This window comes from Urocitellus parryii, chromosome 12 (assembly GCF_045843805.1).
Source record: "Urocitellus parryii isolate mUroPar1 chromosome 12, mUroPar1.hap1, whole genome shotgun sequence".
Taxonomy (NCBI): Eukaryota; Metazoa; Chordata; class Mammalia; order Rodentia; family Sciuridae; genus Urocitellus; species Urocitellus parryii.
In genome coordinates, this window is record NC_135542.1 from 1,159,596 (window position 1) to 1,181,242 (window position 21,647).

General features: G+C 36.6%; 1 pseudogene; it reads left to right on the plus strand.

Annotated features, from left to right (window-relative positions):
• Positions 1-21,095, plus strand: part of LOC144249831 (small ribosomal subunit protein uS10 pseudogene) — a 39,178-nt pseudogene extending 18,083 nt beyond the window's left edge.
• The last annotated feature ends 552 nt before the right edge of the window (positions 21,096-21,647 follow it).

The window sequence follows — 21,647 nt, forward strand, 5'->3', positions numbered from 1 at the left end:
GAAAGAGACCTTCATATCTGTTGTAATTTGGTATATCATTTGGTCATTTCCAACAATGCTGTGTAACAAATCATCCCAAAATAGAGTACTTGGTGCTCTAGCCATTTATTTTCATGGTTCTGGGGAACAGTTAGGGTGTCTCTTCCTGAGGCTGTGGTGATAGAGACAGTCTTCTTCACACTGCAATTCTACATGTCCAGATCTTCTCCCTATTTTTCTCCTCTTCTTTTGAGAATTCATTTCTACCTGTAAGGATGGCAAGGTGTAAGAGGGTGAGGAGAACCCAGAGGTCTCCCCAGGTCTAAGTTGAGAACTGACTTTGGATTTCCACCTGTATGCTCTTCTTAGTCAGACCATTTTACATGGTCAATGAAAACATCAATGCTTCATCTCTCTGGTTGTATATAAAGTATGTTGACACCAATTTGTGTTTTCATGCATCAAACAAGAGGTGAGAACAGTGTTCCCGTGATGAGGCTGTGGCCAGGGTGTGGATGACAGGCACAGTAATGGATTAGAACCAACATTCTGAACTACCACTAGGGACGCTGGGTGATCGCCTACATTCCCTCAATTCCATACTCCCCCATACAGCATGCCATCAGTATGTGTGATTTTGAGAATTCTGTCATCAAGAGGTGCAATGTTTTCCTCTACGTCTTGAATAAGGAATGGACTTGGTACTTGAATCATTGCACTGATAGAAAAGGAAGTGACAATAGTGTACTTTGATTCTACATCTATGCTGTGAAGGGATTTGCATGCTTCTCTTCTCTCTTGGACCCCTGATGCTGCCATACCAATATGTCTAAACTACCCTTCTGAGTGATGAGAGGCTAGTGACTTGGTCACTATCATTGTCCCAGGAAAGCAACTTCCAGACACATGTGTGGGACTATAGGAGACCTGATATTCCTGGCTAACTCATGTATTGTCCATGGACATATGAACAAGTCCTTCTGTGAGCTTTTTTTGGTGGGGAGGGGTGGGTACTGAGGATGGAACACAGGACACAGATACTTAGCTACATCCTGGTCCCTTTTTTATTTTAAAATTTTGAGACAGGGTCTTGATAATTTGTTGAGGCAGACCTCAAGTCTGTAACCCTCTTGTCTTAACCTCTTGAGTTGGTGGGATTATAGGTTTGTCCTTTACAATCAACCAAATCTGGTCCAAATCAGTGTTCTAACTTGGCCATACAGTCCTGAGCAGAACTAATTGCTTACTGCTTTGAACCAATGGGGTTGGAGAGGTTTTTCTGTTTTTTTTTTTTTTTTTTTTTTACAAATTAAGAGTTTGATTAATTAAGTTTGACTCAGAATCCAACATAGCAGAGGTAGGAACTGACTATTGAATGGTTCATAGAACTTTCCGAGTTGCATATTTCAGAAGCCATGAACTCTGTCTTTGGAAGGATGAACAGATATGCAAACACGGCATTTTACAGATGGCATCAAGGGAGTCATAGACCTCCTGGGCCTATCGGGGTGGAATTCTCGTGGCCTAGACTGAATAGACGTCCGGTTGGCTGACTGACTTTTATGAGATTTGACTCCACATTCTGGAATCAAAGTACTGATTCTACCCAGATTCTTTCCCTAACTAACCATTGATGAAAACTTTTTTCCATTTATTTCTTCTCTATAAAGACCTCTTCCTATCTAATTATCAAAAAATATCTTTATCCAGAACTTCCCTATGACAAATGATATAAATGCTGAAAGGCTCCTCTGTTCTGTGGCTTCTGGGACACAAGGGATATCTAAACATAAAAAAAAAAAAAAAAACTAATTAATTTTTGAAACACAAACCCATCACTATAGAACAAGAAATTGTTCAAGAAATGTCCAGGTAGATTTCTTAAGTTAGCCTCGTTTCTCACATTTGTTCTGCATTCAGATATATTTTGAACATATCTGTGATTTCAAAATATTAACAGATGAGTAGATCAGTAGAGCGTTTCTTATGAAGGATCTTATTATTTTCCCTTTTTCTTCCTCTTTCTTGTATACAGAAAAAAATCACCTTTTTATAAAATTTTGAGTCTATGGTCTTATTATTATAATAACTTTTACTGTAACATTTGAAGAATTTTCTAGTAAAATCACAATAGGGAATTTTTTAAGTCTGATAACATAAAGTAAAAAATATATTTTAGTTTTATTGAATCACATAATGACATGGGCAGAAGCTTGATGAATAAGTCTTCTACTGCAGAATGCAAAATTCCTAATTTTAACATAGTTCTGCAAGATTGGCAAAGAAGAAATCTCAGGGCTCACCAGGAGGCTGGCCAGTAGTGAAACCTGTCTCTTGGTTGTCTCCCTTGCCTTTTTAATCTCTTTACTAGAAGCATTTTCTAAAAAATTTATATAGATGTTCAGTACCCTGTAATTTTTTGCTTACTTTGTTTTTATTAGATAATACAGTTTGACACATATTTTTCACAATTTTGTCTTGATTACCATCTTGTTATATAAACATCATGTTGTAAATTAGTTGTTCTAATTAGTTACACATGACGACCCATCATACATAAATGAAGTGTAACTTCTCATTCTTTGGGTCATGGGTGTTGTAGAGTCATACTGGTTGTATAATCATATATGTACCTAGGGTAATAATATGCAGTTCATTTCTACTACGCTTTCTACCCCTGTACCGTCTTCTCCCCCCTTCACTCCCTTCAATTATCTGTTTCTTTTCAAAAGACTGAAATATTGATATTTTCTGCTTTAACATAATGAACATTGTGGAAACATATTTTAGGGAATATAATAAAAAGATTATTATAGTATTAAGCTGGGGCTTATGGCTTAACATTAAATTCTCAATTTATGCTATCAGAAAACAGTCTAAGGGAATTTTTTAGTATTCATTAAATGTGTTATTTTTTTCTGGACTTCACAAGAAATGGAAAAATATGTTAACCTCAATATTTTCATATATTATATTTGCATATGCAGGCATATAAAACCTGTATTGTATAAAATATATTAAGATTATATGTATGCTGTTATGATTACTGATAAAAGGAATAACTCTAAAGCACTGAAGTACTTTTTTTCTTGTGAAAGGTTGAACTAAAACTGAAATATTTTACCTCATGCATTGAAGCTGACAACAAATGGAGGAAGGGGCTGGGGATGTGGCTCAAGCGGTAGCGCGCTCGCCTGGCATGCGTGCGGCCCGGGTTCGATCCTCAGCACCACATACCAACAAAGATGTTGTGTCTGCCGAGAACTAGAAAATAAATATTAAAAATTCTCTCTCTCTCTCTCTCTCTCTCTCTCTCTCTCTCTCTCTCCTCTTTAAAAAAAAAAAGAAAAGTGACTCTTATTTTAAAAAAAAAAAAAAAAAAAAAACAAATGGAGGAAGACCAGTGTAGCAAAGAGAAGCTAATCAGGAGCCACTTGGGGAAACTGAGCCTAGAAAATCACAAGACTGTCTAGGGATAGAAGACGGAAACTTATCCCATAATAAGTGTAATGCCTACCTAAAGTGGCCCATCTGTGACTTCCTCTTACCCTTCAAGTGGCGTTACATAGCTATGTGCCTAGGATGGTCCCTATTGTTTCCAAGTATCTGTTCAGAAACTCGTAGAACGCTAAACGAGGTGGTAGAAGTAGTTTATTAGTTGATTAATTCTTGCCATTTCCAAAAATTTTATGAGATTCTTTCTCATCTGGGTCTGCTCAATAATCACATTTATCTCTGGCATGAAAATACCAGAGAGTGGAGTTCCACATTCCCAAAAGCAATTAGAAGAACTCTGTGATCCTGTTCCCCAAGGAAAGAAGCATGACTGATGGAGCTTATTTTCAAGAGAGGGCCATTTAAATTCATGGAAATTGTCCTAAGAGCACACAGAAAATTAAGAAGCTTTTATTTAAGAAAAACAACTACATTTGGTCCGAGCAATCTGAGTCTGTATCATTTGAATCATGATCTACTTCCCACTCCTTCCTTTCCGTTCAACTTGATGGGAATTCCACTCTAGGAGGGGGAAGCCCAGGACACAGGAATCTGTCTCTCTCTCAGCTCCCAGGAGAAAGTTGTGCTTTCTCTCTGGAAAGGCAGCCCAGCAGAATTCCGCACCTTTATCCATCTACGTGTCATAGAGGCTAAATTCAAGGCAAGTGCCACCAAGAGGCTGGGCTCCCATTCTCCACCCAACCCACTAATAGAACTGAGTCTCTCTCCTGAGTAGGGCTTGTGCTGGGACCCTGGTGCCCTTGACCTTGTTTTCTTGAAGGGAGGTGGTTCCGTTCAGTTAGCCGCCAACGGGAATAGGGAAGTCTTAAGTGTACTCTTATTTTCTTCTGAAGTTTCACGAATTCTCTGAAATGTAACTGACAATAGACGATAGCAGGAAAAAGAAGCTGCTACTTTATCGCACGTCTAAGCATGGAAGCCACACACATTAAACATGGAATTCAAAGAGGATGATTATGGCTGAACTTTACACAGAGCTTTAAAAGTGAGTAGGGGCTTGGGTTTGGGGAGGAGAGGGTAGCCAGGCTATTGAAGGTTGTGGGGAGATGTGCAGCAAGCAAGTGTTTGTCTTATTATGTACATCAAGTCTTCCAGGCAACAGATACTGGTAGAAATCTTTGTCTGGGCCAGGTGTCAGATCCTCAATCTCTTCTTCTTGTAAACATTTTTTTCCCAGGCAGAAAAGGAGGTATTCATAAACCTTTGCCTGTGTCCTCTATTTACTTTACTAAGGTCAGTAAATGTGAATTTCTTTTAACAAAAGGACAGATTTTTTTTCAGATCCTTTCCTGTGTTTGCAGAGGCCTGAAGTTTCCCTGAATGACCAACTTGAAATATGCCAGTGAAATACATTTGGAATAGGACATTCTACTTCCTCAGAGTGGGGGGACCAGAGGCTGTGGTTCTCATCCATAGCTCTGCTCTAGAACAGAACAACAGTTCAGGAGAAGCAGCTCTCTGTGCCCATGTCTTTCTATAGGTGTGGCTCTGAAATGTCTGCCTAGCAGAAGCAGCAGACACCGAGAACAGAGGTCCCCAAACTCTTTCCAAAGGAAATGACTGTATTTGAAAGAGAACACGGAAAACTTCTACCCAAGTGCACTCACAAAATCAGTGATAAAGTTTGGGGAAAGCAATTAAGGGAAGGCTGGTGGGAACCTACACTGTAGGTCAGGTTCATGATGAGGGTACTGGAGAAAGGTCACTCAGATGAGTTCTCTGCGACCAGGACAGATATCAAAGACTGTTCTGTAAAGAAAGAAGGAAGGAAGGAAGGAAGGAAGGAAGGAAGAAAGAAAGAAAGAAAGAAAGAAAGAAAGAAAGAAAGAAAGAAAGAGAGAAAGAAAGAAGAGAGAGGAGAAAAGAGAAAGGGAGGAAGAAAGAAAAAAACAGAATAAAGTCTTACAAAGAGTTCTGAACTTAACTGGATCAGACTGTGGCAATAATCTATGCTTCAGAGTGTTGTTAAAAACAATGGTGCGTGATCTAGAAATTGTTGAGGACTATAATCTGGGTGAGTCTGGAGAAAAACAATAGTCCAAGTGGCCTGCTAAAACCACTCTCACCACAGAGTGACTGTGCCTTTACCCAAGGCTGCACCCTCTGAGGAACAATTTCAGGTCTCATGCTTTGGGGACAATTGACTTTACAAAAACAATCTAGGTGGCCACTACACAAACAAGGAATTAACAGCAACATCAAGCTCCTAAAGGAGACGTTCGGCATCAGAGTTGCCATAACATATTGTTTAATGTGTTCATATTTTTAAAATATGACTTTTGTAAAAAAACATAAAAGCATGACCAGCCCACAAGGGACAAAACTCCAGAAAACAAAATTGCCTGTAAGAAAGTTGAGATGTCATATTTAAAATAAAAATGGCTGAAAACAGTCATTTTAAGTATGTTCAAGGATCTAATGAAATTACTCTTAAATAAGTAAGGTATGGTGACAGAATCTCATCAACACGGAGAGAGAAGTTATTTTAAAAAAATAGAAACTCTGGAATTGAAAAATAACTGAAATGAAAAAATATAGTAGACTTGAAAATAGATTTGAACTGTCATAAAATAATTTTAAAATTTAAAAAAGTATCTATACAGATTATGCAGTCTGGAAATAGATGAAGAAAGTGAATAAAGTCTCAGAGAAATGTAGAGCACTATCAAATGCACCAATGAATGCGTGATGTGGTACCATAAAGAGAGGGCAGAAATATTTAAATAATGACTGAAAACTTTCCAAATTTATTCAAAAGTATTAACACACACATCAAACACTCCTACAAACAGAACTAGTACATACATAAATAATCTACACAAAGGAAAAAGAAATTTTGCAAGTGGCAAGAGAAAAGTGTCTCCTTTTTTACAAAACAACTCCAACAAGATTAATCATTGACTTTTTGAGATAAATAATAGGTGAAATTCTGTGGGATTATGCATTCAATGCGTTGAAAAAAAATTCGAAGACTATTTAATCCAGAAAAATGATATTCAGTGAATAAAAATGAAACAAAGACATTCTAAAATAGACAAGACTGCAAGAATTTATTGTTAATCAAATGAGTGATAGAAATTAGCAATCAAAGTATTGGTCATGATTTTCTAGATATACTGAAGTAAGTTTTCATCAGGCTGAAAGCAGTGAAAATAGGCAGTAATTCAAACCAAATGCAAAACACAAAGGGCTCCATTGAAGGTTATTAGGTAATTACAAAAATAGTGTTCATGAATATTTCTTTTCTTTTTCACTCTTAACTCACTTTAAAAAACAATCATGTAAAATAATAATAATTTTTCAGTAACATAAAGGATTGACTAGAAGAACAGCTGTACTGGAGTAAGAAATAAAACCAAGTGAAATTTTAAAACCACAAGAATCGATGATGAGATTTAGAAATAGTAAATAGAAAGATGCCATGATTTGAATGTGTCTTCCAAAATCTGTGTGTTGGAAACTTAATTTCTAGGGCCGCAGTGTTGGCAGTGTTGGAAGGAGGGGTTTAAAAGAGGTGATTGGATCACAGGGGCTCTACCCACATCAAAGGATCAAAATCTTTATCATGGAATTAGGGTAGTTATCCCAAGGATTGACTATTACAAAAGCCACCTTGGCCCTGGCTTGCTCCCCTGTTCGAATCATCTCTTGCCCTTCCGCCTTCTGCCATGGCATGACACGGCAGCCAAGTCCTCACCAGATGCTGTCACCATGCTATTGGTCTTCCTAGCCCCCAGAACCATTAGCCCAATAAATTTCCGTGCTTTGTAAATTGTGAAACCTCCAGTATTCTTTTGTAGTATCAGAAAATGGACTAAGACGGAAACTTAATATAGCGAACTCTTGGCAAGAGTTGTATACTTTTATATTTTTATAAACCTGCTCTCTTTTTATCTCTTAGCTACTTAAATAAATATGAATTTCTATAAATTCGTAATTACAACAATATATTGTTAGGTTTTTGACCTATATAAGTGTAATATATTAGTATAAATATGTTTATTCTTGTAAGTTAAGATATATATTTTGGGCTGGGGCTGTAGCTCAGTGGCAGAGTGTTTGTCTAGCATGTGTGAGGCCCTGGGTTTGATCCTCAGCACCACATACAAATAAACAAATAAAATAAAAGTATTTTGTTCATCTATAAATACAAAAAAAAATTTTAAATCTATATTTTAAGTTCTGGAGTAAGCACAAAGAAAATAACTCAGAAAAGAATTAAAGGTATTAAAATGCTACACTAGAAAATATTCAAAAAAGAAGAGTAGAGGGACAAAATAAAGATGAGACATAGAGAACAAGAGGTTACCTAGCATACATTTATTATGTGAGTGGATTAAACAATGCAAAAAAAGAAAGAATTGACAAATTAGATAAAAAATTACAAGACTGAACTATATACTGTTTATAGAAAAAGCACTATAGTTTCAAAGACAAAGGCTGGTGAAAGTAAAAAGATAACAAAAGATGTGTCATGTAATCAGTAGCCAGAGAAATATGTATGGGTAGGTATTCAACCATAAAAGAGAATTAAGTCCTCATGCAAGTGTTGTCCAACACAGCAAACTTTGAAAATATTATGGTATTTGAAATAAGCCAGATACAAAAGATGTCGTATTGAATCATGTTATTTATGTAAAAATATACAAAGGCAGTCTATAAAAATAGAATATAGGTTGGTGGTGGTCAGTGGCTTGAGAAAGGAGGACAATGGCCCCGATTGCTTAACAAGCATGGAGTTTTATTTTAGGGTGATGAAAACATGTTGGCACCAGATAGAGATGATGATGGCACGACTCCGGGAGCACATCAGATGTCGGTGAATGATTCACTTTAACATGGATAACTTTATGTTACATGAATCTCACCTAGATTTTAAAAATAAACTGCTTTCTGAAAAGGAATATAGGCAGATCTTTGAGAAGTTAAATTTTTTTTAAATAGTAAGAATGTTCTTATTTTACATAGTGGACAATAGAAAATATTGATGAGGCTGGTATGTCCATGGTTTTCAGAGTTAGCTGGATATTGTCAGTTTACGGGTCAAGAAGTCTCATTTTCATAAATAAAGGAAGTTTCTCGTTGTAGACAATTCATTAATCTTAGTATCCTTATCTGAAAAATCATGAGTAACAACCATAATTGCTCTACCTACTTCACTGGTTGCGTTTAAAAACTGAATGAGATCCGTTCGGTGGAGGAAACTGTTTTGCCATGTGCTCTGTGAACACAGGGTGGTACCCAGTGCGACCATGTTACCTGGTTTCAGTGTTTAGCCTACCATTAAGGACACTTGTTTTTGTGTCACTTGTCGATTATTGAGTTGTAAACTATGCCTCACTAGAACGCATGTACAATTTTAGTAGTAGATAAATTTTATTTACTCTATTTTCATTTAGAAAGTGAGGACTCATTTTGGGAAAAAAAATGTTTTTGGCAAGATAAATGTGAAGATTTTTTCTGGACAGATTCTTGTTTTCTTCTGAGGGTTTGCTCTAAAGGATTTACAGCTGTTTTAGGACATATGAAGAGTCTTCTCTTCTGGCTTCTTTTATTTTTCTGGTTTCTAATACTTCTGCCAGTAACAGAATGAGGTAGTTTATGATAGATTTTCCCAGAGTTAGACATTTTGATCTCTTTAACACGCTTTCTTCCTTTCAAGAGTAAATCACAACAAGAGAAACAACAGACTCTCCGGCTCCAGCTGTAAATCTGATCTTGCCAGTGACAAGGTTAAATATCCTGAGTAGGTTCAAGTTGTTATTTTACTGTGGCCATTTTGAAAAGCATTCTCCCTCTTCTTAACCTTTAGGAGCTATTCTTGTGGAGATGTAGAGTTAGCTATATTCATTGTAAGGCTTTCTTCTTAGATAATCAATAACTACCTGGTCCCACTTGGATATTGAGCCAATGTCCAAAAGCGGGTCATCCTAAGCCTACCAGACTGGAGTTATTTATTGACAGCCAAGCAGCCATGTCTTGGAGCTCAGAACAGCTTTCAGTGGGCAAGATTCATACCAATAAATCTCCAGTCTCAACTCGTGTGATTTGAGATACATTATTTCTTGATGATTGCACACACCGTCTGTTCTTAGGTTGCTTTAAAAATCTATTTGCTCTTATTATAGAATTGACACGTTCACTGCAGAAAAAAATCAGAAAACATATATTTATATCTATCTATCAATATAAAATAATAGGATACCCCTCCAGTAAGAAATAATTAGCTGTTACTTTGGAATACACACCAACTGGAACATACATGCTGCAAGACGACACCAAAGCTGAGTTGCTTTATGATACACTTATTAATACAGAGGGTAATATATAAGTCAAAATACATAATTAACATCTTTCCTTTAAAAAGTGTTTCTAGATCACGACTTTTAGTGACCAAGCCACGTTCTATTATAGGTATGGGGTACATTTACCGAATCAGTCTCTTGTTTCATGTATTTTGCTTATTTTCTCAGGCTTCTTCAGGAAATGCAAACATTTACTTCATTCCTGAAGTGGGTTTAGAATAGAAATAAGCCAGATACAAAAAAAATGTCATATTGAATCATGTTATTTATATAAAAGTATACAAATATGCTTTTTTTAAAGGGTGGGTCACCATTGATGACTTTTGTATACGTCTCCATTAAAAAAAGAAGAACTTGCTCCTGGGCTTCAGCTGCTCCTGAAAGCCTGCTTCTTCAGTGGAAAGGGCCTCCTTCGCTTCACTATCCCAAACACATTTCCACTCTTCATTCTCTCAGACCCATTTTATTTCCACACCCCCCAAGGGATATAGTGGTCACACCTTGTTCCTCACACCCTCTTGAGGAATGTCCCAATGAGTCCACTGACAGAAAGAAGGTTTAGAAACCATTTAAAGATGTCTGCAAGTGGGGCATACTTGAGTATCACCACTCTGTTTCCTCAGTTATTTCTGAAAATTCATATGGAAAGTTGCTTTCTTTATGGTTAACAAATGTTAATGAATTCCCCCAAGGCTTATGGAGGAAAGGGTTTTATTATTATTATTATTATTTCTTTTTCCTATAAACATGTTAAAACTAATGCCCAGGAAAGGTGATGTATGTTTTTCTATGAGAACTTTTTCTGGAATTAAAATCTTATCTATTCAGAAATACATAATCAGGTTTGTCTTTAAATATGGGTAAAGAGAGTTCATAAAAACATGGGAAACCATGACTTGGCTTTAGACAAAATAGTAAAATATCTATAACAGGTTGAGCGCTCATATAAGCATATACTTAGAAGGAAGGCAAAGACTAAGAAGATTTTAGTGGCAGGACTTTATAAGTCACCTAGTGTAACCTATTTATTTTATAATGAGGGAAATCAAGCCCAAGAGATATGAAAAAAAAAAAAAACCTGAATCAGAGTCACATAAAGTAATTATAACAGATTTTTGCCTAAGTCAGGATCAGGGTCTTATTTCTTTATTTTTCTGATTTTCATTTAATTGCCCACCCTTGCCCAATGAGATCCAATTGTACACTACCATGTAATTCATACCCCAGAAAAAAGACAGTTGCATTTTCTAATTTCCAAAAACCCAAAGGAAGCTTCAGGAGGAGGTAAAGGATAATGGTCATGTCAGTAATGGACCAAATAGTTCAGAATGTGGACTCCAGAGCCAGCAAAATGTTCAAATCCCTGTTCTACTGCCAGAGAACTATGTGATCCTGGTCACTGATTATTAGTCTTTCCATGCCTCCGTTTCCTCTGCTTAGTAAAATGCAAGTGACAATAATAACAACAACAATAATAGAAGTGATGTCGATCTCAGGATTGTGAGAGTTGAGTGACTTGAAGCATTTGGAAGATGCTGGCATAGACAGCTCAGTGCCTGTCAGACTCACTGCTGCTGCTCGTTCTTTGCCAAGGTGCAGGGTAACTGCACTCTAAACTGATACAGTCATGGGTTATTAACCCTGCTCCTCAACTGAAGAACTGTGTGACCTCCATTAAGTTACAAATGTCTTTAAGTACCAAATTTCTTCCGCTGCGAAGTGAACACAACAATAAAGTTCATCATATGAGAGTTAAATGACATAGTCCATGTAAAGTGTTTACTAAAATATCCACCAGATGTCAAACACACACTAAATATAGTAATCAATGTTATCATCATTAATTGGAAACTAACTTTTTGCAAACCAGGATTCTAAACACCTGTGATTATTTTTAAGCCTTAAATTATACAATATGGTTGTTCACAAAATGACATTTGAAGGCCATGTGTAGTTGCCGTAAGAAAACAAGCAGAAAAGAGGCCATATGGTAGGTAAATTACATTGGATTTCTCTACAGATCGCCATGCCCAGAGCTCTGCACGCACTCAGAGTGTCAAACTGCTTTTTATTCGGATGATGATGGCCTGTGATACTTCATGTTCAAGGCCTTGCCAATGGCATCTCTACATTTAAAGAAAACATCACATCGGGTGAGTGGGTACAAGGTTGTTCTAATTTTAACAAATACTGGTCTCAGATACATTTGCAATAAAACAACTGCAATCTATTTATTGCTAACTAAATGGGACCAAAGCCATCGATCATTTTTAATTTGGCTTAGTTCCTATGCTCATGGCTTTTAGAATCTAAGGGTCATTTATTTTTCTCAAAAATTGAAGGGCGAAAGATAAGTTTGCGTTTTCCCTATGCTGCCCATCAGGATCCCACTGGGGAACTCGGAGCTGATTTACCCTTCCTCCTACTTAATTTGAAACGTTCAAACATCAAAGGGTGGGGATGACACTTTAAGCATTTCTGTTCACAAAGACTGTGTCTGCTTGAAGCCCACTGTGGAGACAGTTTTAACACTAGAATAATTAATGTTTTAGCTGGGATACTCATTCCATGTTGCTTCTGGCTGTGAATTTTGATTAGATGCTAAGAGAAGAGGATTTCATTAGCAGCTCACCAGAGACGTTATTATTCAGTTGCTACAAAAACAAATATGGTTCTTTGTGGCTAAACGTGATTGCCCCTGACTTGTTTTCTTTCCCCATTTTTGACCCAGATGGTTGGTTGCTACTGTAATAAAAATGGCAATATTTGAGCTTCTTTAGTAGCAGACTTGATTAGGCCATGAAGGTTATCCGCTTACGTCATCAGATTCTCTTCTGGACGCTGCCTTGACCCTGGAACTGCTAATTACATTACTGGAAGAGACTCTTCCCTTGATTTATCATTGCATAATGGCTCCATTACTTAGTTCCAAAAGAAATTACCCATCACTGCTTGTTCTGTTTTGCTTTCCTTGAGCAGGTCAAAAGAGGGTCCCAACCAAAGGCTAAACAAGATTAAATTCTTGATCATTCTCCAAATTTTAGTTTATATCATTAAAACACTTTCACTTTTCTTTACTTTTCCATATTAAATGTTTGTTCCAGTAATAACCTCAGCAGCACATGCAGAAAATCCATAGGAAGTAAAATGAGTTACTTTATGGGCAGACCACCCATGGTTGTACTCTATAAAAAGGCTGGGGTAAATATCTAACTTGGATCTCTCTTCAGACAAAGTTATATAAAGACGAATTTGTAGGCTAGAGGTTCATATTCATGGCCATTTTATTTATATAACATGTTCTTTATTTTTAATTTTACTTCTGCACATATTTCTTAGATTCTGCTCTTATAATGTAAAAGGGGTTTTAGTTAATTTTGTTCCTTCCGCAATACAATGTTTCTGATTCATGAGAATCACCCTTTGAGTTTATTTTTCTTTGAAGGAGCTTAGTAGCTAAGAAATGTGACAGAGGATGATGGTTGACTTTTGTTATGATATTCACCTCCACCTGTAAAGAAAGCAGAACAACTCATTTACTCAGTCATGCTAATCTATCAGCTGCTTTATATGGCCAGCTCTAGCATTGTAAGTTCCAAGTTGGCCCAGAAATAGCTGAGAAGAGCCTGTTTGCTCAAATTCAGGAAGAGCTTTGACTAATCCAGTGAGGAATTCACCAGTTTTAAGAGGGAAAGATAAAACTGGAAGAAACAGATGGAATTTAAAAGTAAAGAAAGCTGTAATTAACTAATGACAATAGGTAAGATTTGTTGCAAGCTTCCTGTGCGCCAGATATCATACTATGAACTTCACCTGCGTTTTATCATCCAACCTAGGAGTACATCCTGAGAAAGCCATAATATAAGTTATTTTTTTACAAATTCTACTTATCACACTGTGGGAATGATTGGTTTACTCCATTCTAGTCAATGAACATGGTGTATCTCTCCACTTACTTAGGGCTCTAATTGAATCTGTCAGCGATATTCTCCACGTAACATTCATCAGTACTCCATATAGAGAAGTCCTACATCTTTTGTTAAATTCATTCTTAAAAATTATTTTATTTTTTTTGTTATACTCTAAGTGAATTGTTATTCTAACTTCAGCTGTCTTATTTCTTGTTTCTGATAGAATTGATTTTTCTATATTAACCTTGTACCTAGTAATCTCACTAAACTGACTAGTAATTTTCGTATAAATTTTTGTGTGAAGTCATTTTTGGGTAAACAAACATGCTATCTGCTAAGTAGATAACAGTTCTACTTCTTACTTTCAGATTGCAATGCATTTTATTTACTTACTTATTATATTATTGCAGTGGTTAACAACTGGGGGTGACTTTGTTCCCCCAAGGGAAAATGGGAATATGTCATTTTCTTGGTTCACAGTGTAGTTCTTGCTGTTTTTATGTGGTGGGTAGAGATCACAATTGCTGCCTAACATGATACAATGTACAACATAGTCCTCCACAACATGAAATCATGCAACCCCAAATGCAAATAGCACCATTGTTGAGAAACTTCCTTTTTTTTCAATGGCTTTATTGTTGAATAAAAGCAATATGAACATACATTCTTATCTTATTTCTCTTCTTTGGGGTGAAAGTGTTCAAGTACTTCATATTTTACCATTAGGTACAATATACGGTAGGTATTTTGTAGGTATCTTTTATTAAATTTAGGAAGTTTTTTAATTCTAGTTTGGAGAGTTTTAATCATGGTTGTATTTTTATTTTTGTCAAATAGATTTTTCTATTGAGTTGATAATGATTTTTCTCTCATAATTTCAATTTAGTGAATTAGATAGATGGATTTCTAATTGTTAAGTCATCTTTCCATATGTGCTACTTGGTCATTTTTAAAAATATTTTTTAGATATTGATGAACCTTTATTTCATTTATTTATTTATATGTGGTGCTGGGAATCGAACCCAGTACCTCACATATGCTAGGCAACTGAGCCACAACTCCAGCCCCAATACTTGGTCATTTTTAAAAGCATATTCTACATTTAATTTTCTTATATTTATTTCAATTCTCTTTGATTCTTCAAAAATAATTTCTTTAATGACTGTATTTGGTCAGAAACATTCTCACACTTTTCACACTTTAATTCTTGAGACATTGATTCCTTTTGCTCTTTGATCATATTTATAAGAGTTGATTTAAAATCTTTTATTTTCTTTGTATGCTACTACTGTTTGGGCTTTCTCTGGAAGGTTTTATTGACTGATTCTCCTCCACCACTCAAGCATGGGTAATGCTTCCTTTTTCTTTGCAAGTCTCATAATTTTCTGTTGAAAACTGACCATTTTGTGTAATATACCTCTGAGTTATATTATAGCGACTATGAGGGTGATATTTACCCAGGGTTTTTGTTGTAGCTTTTGGTGTTATTTGGGTTATTTGTTGTTGCTGTTAGTTTAATGACCTTCCTTAACTAATTTTATGTAATCTGCATTATTATTATTTTTTTCTTTTTTGGTGCTGCAGTCAATGAATTCTCTGCTCCGATATCTTACTAATCTGTTAATGATTAGATGAAGCATTCTCAAACACCTTACACCAATGTCTCCCTTTGCCTAAGGGCACTGTTTCTTGGGAGCATTTTTCTAATCAGGACAGTTCTGAGGGGTGGGGCTTTCTGTGGAGCTCTGAATCTTTTCTGCCCCCTTTAAAACATTTGCTAAAATACTGTTTTTTGCCAATTCTATGTTTTCAAAGCTGTTGGTTTTCAAGGATGCTATGGAGTTGGGGAGAGGGTATTGTGAGTTGAGCGAGTGAAAAATGCCACAAAGCTCAAAATTATTATATTGAAATTTGACCATTTTTTTCTGAATAAATGCTCATCTGAGTGCTCTAAGCCTTTGGCTAATTTCCAGTTATGAAAAAGCCTATTTCAATAATTTTTCTAGTGTTCTCATTGTTTTTGTGAAGTAGCAGATATTGGGAGATTTTTCCTTTCTCATTCCTAAAAAAAAGGCTCATTGACTATTCTTGAAGGACATTTTTTGCTAATAGATTCTTATGTTGAATTTCCCCCTTTTTAAAAGGACTGTGAAGACAAACTTCTTTGTGCTTTGGCCTCCATAATTTCTGATGACCAATCTTGGGATAATTTTTTCCTGTTTGTGATTTTCTATGCTTTAAATATTTTTCTTTTAATTTCAGTTTCCTAGAAGTTGACCTGCTATGTCAGGCATGATTTTCTTCAAAAATAACTGGATAATATTTGGTTGAGATTCTTAAATTGGCAAATTTGGGTTGATTACCAAATTTGGGAAAATTTTTAGTGCTATTTCTTTTTTTAAATATATATTTTTAGTTGTAAGTGGACACAATACCTTTATTTTATTGATTTATTTTTATGTGGTGCTGACGATCAAACCCACTGCCTCACACAGGCGAAGCAAGTGCTCTTCCACTGAGCTACAACCCCAGCCCCAGGGATATTTCTTCATATTTTTTTTTAAATCTCATTATTTTTCTTTTCTCCCCTAAGACTCCAACTAGCACTTGATTAGGCCTTCTAAAGTCACTTCACTGATCCTTAAGATTTTGTTAATTTCAAAGTACACTCTCTCTCCTCTTAGGTGAATGGTTTCTATTTATTTGTCTGTTTATGATTATTTATCTGTTTAGTCCTAGCCACTAAATTTTTCTATAATTTTATTTTATTGGGATCACTTTTTTTTTCTGATTTCACTTGCATAGTTAGAATAGCTACTTTGTTCTTTTTTCCTTCCCCCCCCCTCTCTGTTATATCCAACTTTAGGGACAAATCAGTCTCTAGGGCTCTCAGGATGTTGTTTCTTATATTTTTTCCAGAGCTTATTGCTGTTATTTGTAAGAGCATAGGTTTGTTATCTACTTTTTCTTCCACGGAAGACATGAAACACTGTGGCTCAATTTTTTAATTTCCCTTCTTCAAAGAGTTATGATTAAGCATGTATTTGTGTTTTGCTGTCTCCTTCCTCCTTTTAGAATCAGCTGCACCTTTGGTTCAGCCAACCCACTGAAGTATGGGTCTGGAATAGGATTGGGCTCTGGGTGATATGCATGGGTGCTGTCAGATCCCCATGAGGACCACCCTTTTGTCTGGGAGTGAGGGACCAATCAAATACTTTGGGGGGACATTAACACAAATGCACACACACACACACACACTTTCCATGTCTATCACCTGTTCTTCTTCAAGAGCAGAATAAAGGCTTTATTTAGTTGGTGTCAGCATTTTTATCCTGGGTCTCCTCTGATCATTGGAAGTGCAGCAACCCTGGGTTTCTAAGTGAACAACGCCGTTGAAGATTGAATGTAAAAAAAAAAAAATGAACAAACAAAAGAGCTCACGATGTTTATGAGAAGTGGAATTCTTCATTCCAAAGACTGAGGAAGTCAGACTGATGTAGAGAATTTCTTCCCTTCCCTTCCTCTAACCCCTTCCATTTGGCTTATTGCCAATACAAGAAGTCTTGCCTGGTATAATTATATAGGCCAGATCAATAATGAAAATGAATGTGCTACTGCTAATGTAATAAAGTTAATAACTGACTTAAATTATGCAGTATTGATTCTCAATTTCCTTTTGTTTGACTATTTCCATATGAATGCTTGTTTCAAGAAAGTTAATATTGTTCAAAGCCAATTCTGAAGTACTGCTGGATATCCACACACATATTTATGTATGTGTTACTTACACATACACATACGTATTTGCATGTGTACACATGTATACATATGTATATGGATATAGGGATATTATACACATGTACACATACATGTACACACAGGCACACATACACACACACACATATACATATTCCATACACATATATACTCATGTATTTCAATTTTCTAGTGAGTCCTCAAAGAAGGATCTGATTATATAAAAACAATAATCTGCCTCTTCTAATGGAAATTCAGTGAAAAAATGGGCAAAGTGAAAATGCTGCTTGTTTCCATGCTGACATGACTACACAAAGGAAGGTTTTCTCTGGAAAAGAATGCAAGAAGGATAGAATAAAATTTGATATTAGTAAAACAGAGAAATGGAAATAAGGATGAAACATAGTGACCAAAACTACTAGAAAGATAATTGTAGTCAAAAGTTCAGTTTGTGAACTTGCAACAGCAAGATAGCACACAAACCACGGGCACTTCAGCAAGAGGAAAGAAGGGCAGGTTTATGGTTGGGATTTTGCTGGTGTGAATAATTTGGGTAAATTAGTGGAAAAGCAAGGAATGGTTCTAGATTGGTTGCTGTAGGAAGAAGAAGCAATTTGATGATGACAGTATCTTTCTTTCTTTTTCTTTTTCTTTTTTTTTTTTTTTTTTTGGTACCAGGGATTGGTACCACTAAGCCACATCCCAGCTTCATTTTATATTCTGTTTAGAGACAGGGTCTTGCTGAGCTGCTTAGGGCCTTGCTATGTTGCTGAGGCTGGCTTTGAACTCATGATTCTCCTGCCTCAGACTCCTGAGCTGTTGGGATTCAAGACATGTGTCACTTTGCCTGCCTAAAATATCTTTTCCCTTGAATTTTTAAAGTCCTATTGAGATATAATTCACATAATGTAGCATTGACCCATTTCAAGCATACAATTCAATGATATTTAGGATATTCACAGCCAAAGACTGGATACACCTATGAATAATGGCCAGACCATAAATACTAATGGAATTCTGACAAACATTCTACACCCACAAGTTCAGGAAGCCAAAATATCAAATATCATAACCAGCCCAGGGACTCAATCTACTTTCTATGTCAGACTTGTAGGAAATCAGACTACCATCTGCAGTAAAAACAACCTAGGAAACCAAATCTAATCTCTAACCTCTATAAAAATCAGTCCCAGGGCTGGGTGTGGCTCAGTGGTAGAATACTTGCCAAGTACTTGTGAGGCACTGGGCTCGATTCTCAGCACCGTATATAAATAAATGAATAAAATAAAGGTTCATCAAACATCTAAAAAGAAAAATTCAAAAAACAAAACAGTCCCAAATGTTCAGAATTTGATTAATAACTGATAGTCTCCCTAATTTTTGCACCTACTTCCAGCTCAGTACCAACCCGAGGAAGTCATGTGGCAGCCTTCAATAGTCACGTACAATGCTGCAGCTTCCCCATGCTACGGGGCTCAAGTCTGGCATACCAGGAACCTTGTAATTTTAAATTATGAGGCTTTTCCACCCCTCAGCCTTTCAGTCTCTGCCCAACTAAGTGATGGTGGATGACTCTCTGGCTACTGTAAGCTATAAATAAGTAGAATCTGTTCTCATTTGATTGGTCCTCACTGACTTCCACCATAGATATGTGCAACTATCATCAAAATGAATTTTAAACATTTTTATCCTTCTCCAGTGACACCCTGGACCCTTTAGTTATGACCCTCATTGCTCCCCAAGAACAAAGCAATCACTAACCTGTTTTCTGTCTCCATAGATTTCCCCGTTCTGAACTTTCATATGAAAGGAATCATATGATAAGTAGGTGGCCTCTTTGACCAGCTTATTTTACTCAGCACAATGTTTCCAAGGTACATCTATGTTGTAGAATGTGTTCATAAACAATTCCAGTCACCCTGAAATAAACATTGGAATTTTTTTTTGCTTTGGGGCTATATGGATTAATGCTGCTATAGAGATTAGGGAATTTAACGATTTTTTTTTTATTTAGAAGTCAGAATGAATGAAGTGAAATTAGAATTGTCATTGGTAAAACAGCAATAGTGATTCCTGTCAGCAGGGAAAGAATGGAGTTTGGTTATTGGTGATAGTATTTTCTTGTCTTTGTTTTATATCTGGACATGAATACTGAGCCATATTGTCTTCGTCTTCATGCAATGACATTGTCTGTTTATTGTTGGGATAGTTGCCAGGTTCGGGACAGATTTCCTACTTTCTGGCTTTTGGAGATTATATATATACCTATTTATGTATATGCGCACGTGCGCGTGTGTGTATATCACTATTCTTGCAAGTGATATATATATATGTATGTATTCTTGCAAGCATAGTGATATACTAGAAAAGATGTCAGTGAAATATGAACACAGAAGCTGCAGTGTGGCATAGGAATGGCTCTAAATTTGTTTAATATGGAAGGAGATATTTAGCAGGAGGAAGGTGAGACCCATAGGTGGGCCAGTTTCTGCTCTGCACCAGGCAGTCCTGTTGAATCACTTCACTGTGTGCAGATGGAGTTGGCTGCCAGGAAGCAAGTAAACTTCTCATCTCCAGACGTGTTGAATTACAGACAACAGTCCACTCTTGATAATTTTGTTACAGGATTCAGACAAATAGTAGACTCTCACCTCAATATTTCTTCAAAGAGTTTATTACCTCCGCACACTCCAGAGTCACTCCTCCAGAGATGCCCCACACCGTCAGCTTCCAGGGTTGCTCACCTCTATTCTCCTTCAAGGACAGGAGCTCTTGCTGCCTTAGATGCTGAGGATTTATAATCAAAAGGAGTGGAATCACTTATCTTTTCTCTGCACGAATGAACAGTGTTCCTAACTATTTTATTAATATCCGTACATATTAGAAGAGACACACAGTGATAAAGCCCTGGAGAAAAGCGCAGCCAATACCAAGCCCCACACGCTGCCTGGGTGATAGCTACTTTTTAAAGCAGTTGTCCATTATAACTGCTCAGGATTGTCCCTTTGGTTTCTATCAGATCCAATTACATGGTCATTCACGAGTCTGGAGACAATGGTGAATCCTGTTTTTTTTTTTTTATTCAAATGTGTGTGTAAGTGTGTATGTGAGTGTGTCTGGATCCAGATTAAATAAAGTGAATTCTCTGTTGTCCTCTTTGTTCTTGTGATTGACTGCACCCGCCCTTCGTGAATGGTGTGTTCCAGATCTTGAAGTTGATATAAAGATGTACATTCAAGACAAAAAGAAACCATAAGCCTTGACAATTGGACAATTACTTATTAATACAAATTACTGTGTTCTTCCAACCACCACATTTTATATAAAAAAAACCAATAAAACTGTCTGGTGGAATTTTTGCCTTCTATATTTAAAAATCTTGTGGCAATTTCTGTGAGGTAGTAATTTTTAAGGAAACTCACAAAGGGCACCCAGGAAAACTTAGAATGTCTTATTATCATCAGAATAAGATCAAACATTTATCTTTGTTCCAGCATTTTGGGGTTCCCTATAATCTGATCGCAACTTGTACTTTCACACAGATAATGCTGATGACAATGATGGTGTTGATGATGATGATGATGATAACAACATTTATCAAGCACTTTCTGTTCCAAGCACCATGTAAAATTCTTTCACTAGGATTCTTTTATCTGAATTCCACAAAATGATTAAGAATTAGGGAAGCAATATTACAGATGTTCCTTGACATTCCATGAAACCTATGTGTGTAGACATAAAGAGGAAAAGTTAACTTTGTTCACAATTTTGGAGGTCTCAGTTCATGCTTGATTGGCCCTCATGCCCTTGGGCCTGTAGCAAGGCAGCATATGAGATAGCAAGCTGCTCACCTGGTGGTGGGTGGGAATAAGAGGAAAGGCTTGCACACCACAGTCTTCTTCCAGAACACGTCTTCAGTGGCCAAAAGCCTCCTACTTGGCCTCCCATCTTACAGGTTCCACATCTCTCTATGGTGTCACTTAGACCAAGAGTTTAACACATGGGCCTTTGGAGAATGTTCCATTCCAAACTATAGCACCATTGTAAGTTGAAATATCAGAAATTGAAGATGCATTTAATATACTTGACCTATCACACCCACATCATGGCAGAGCCATGCAGCACAATGCAGAGTACTGGTTGCTCTCATGGCTGATTGGGAGCTATGGTCTGCTGTCCC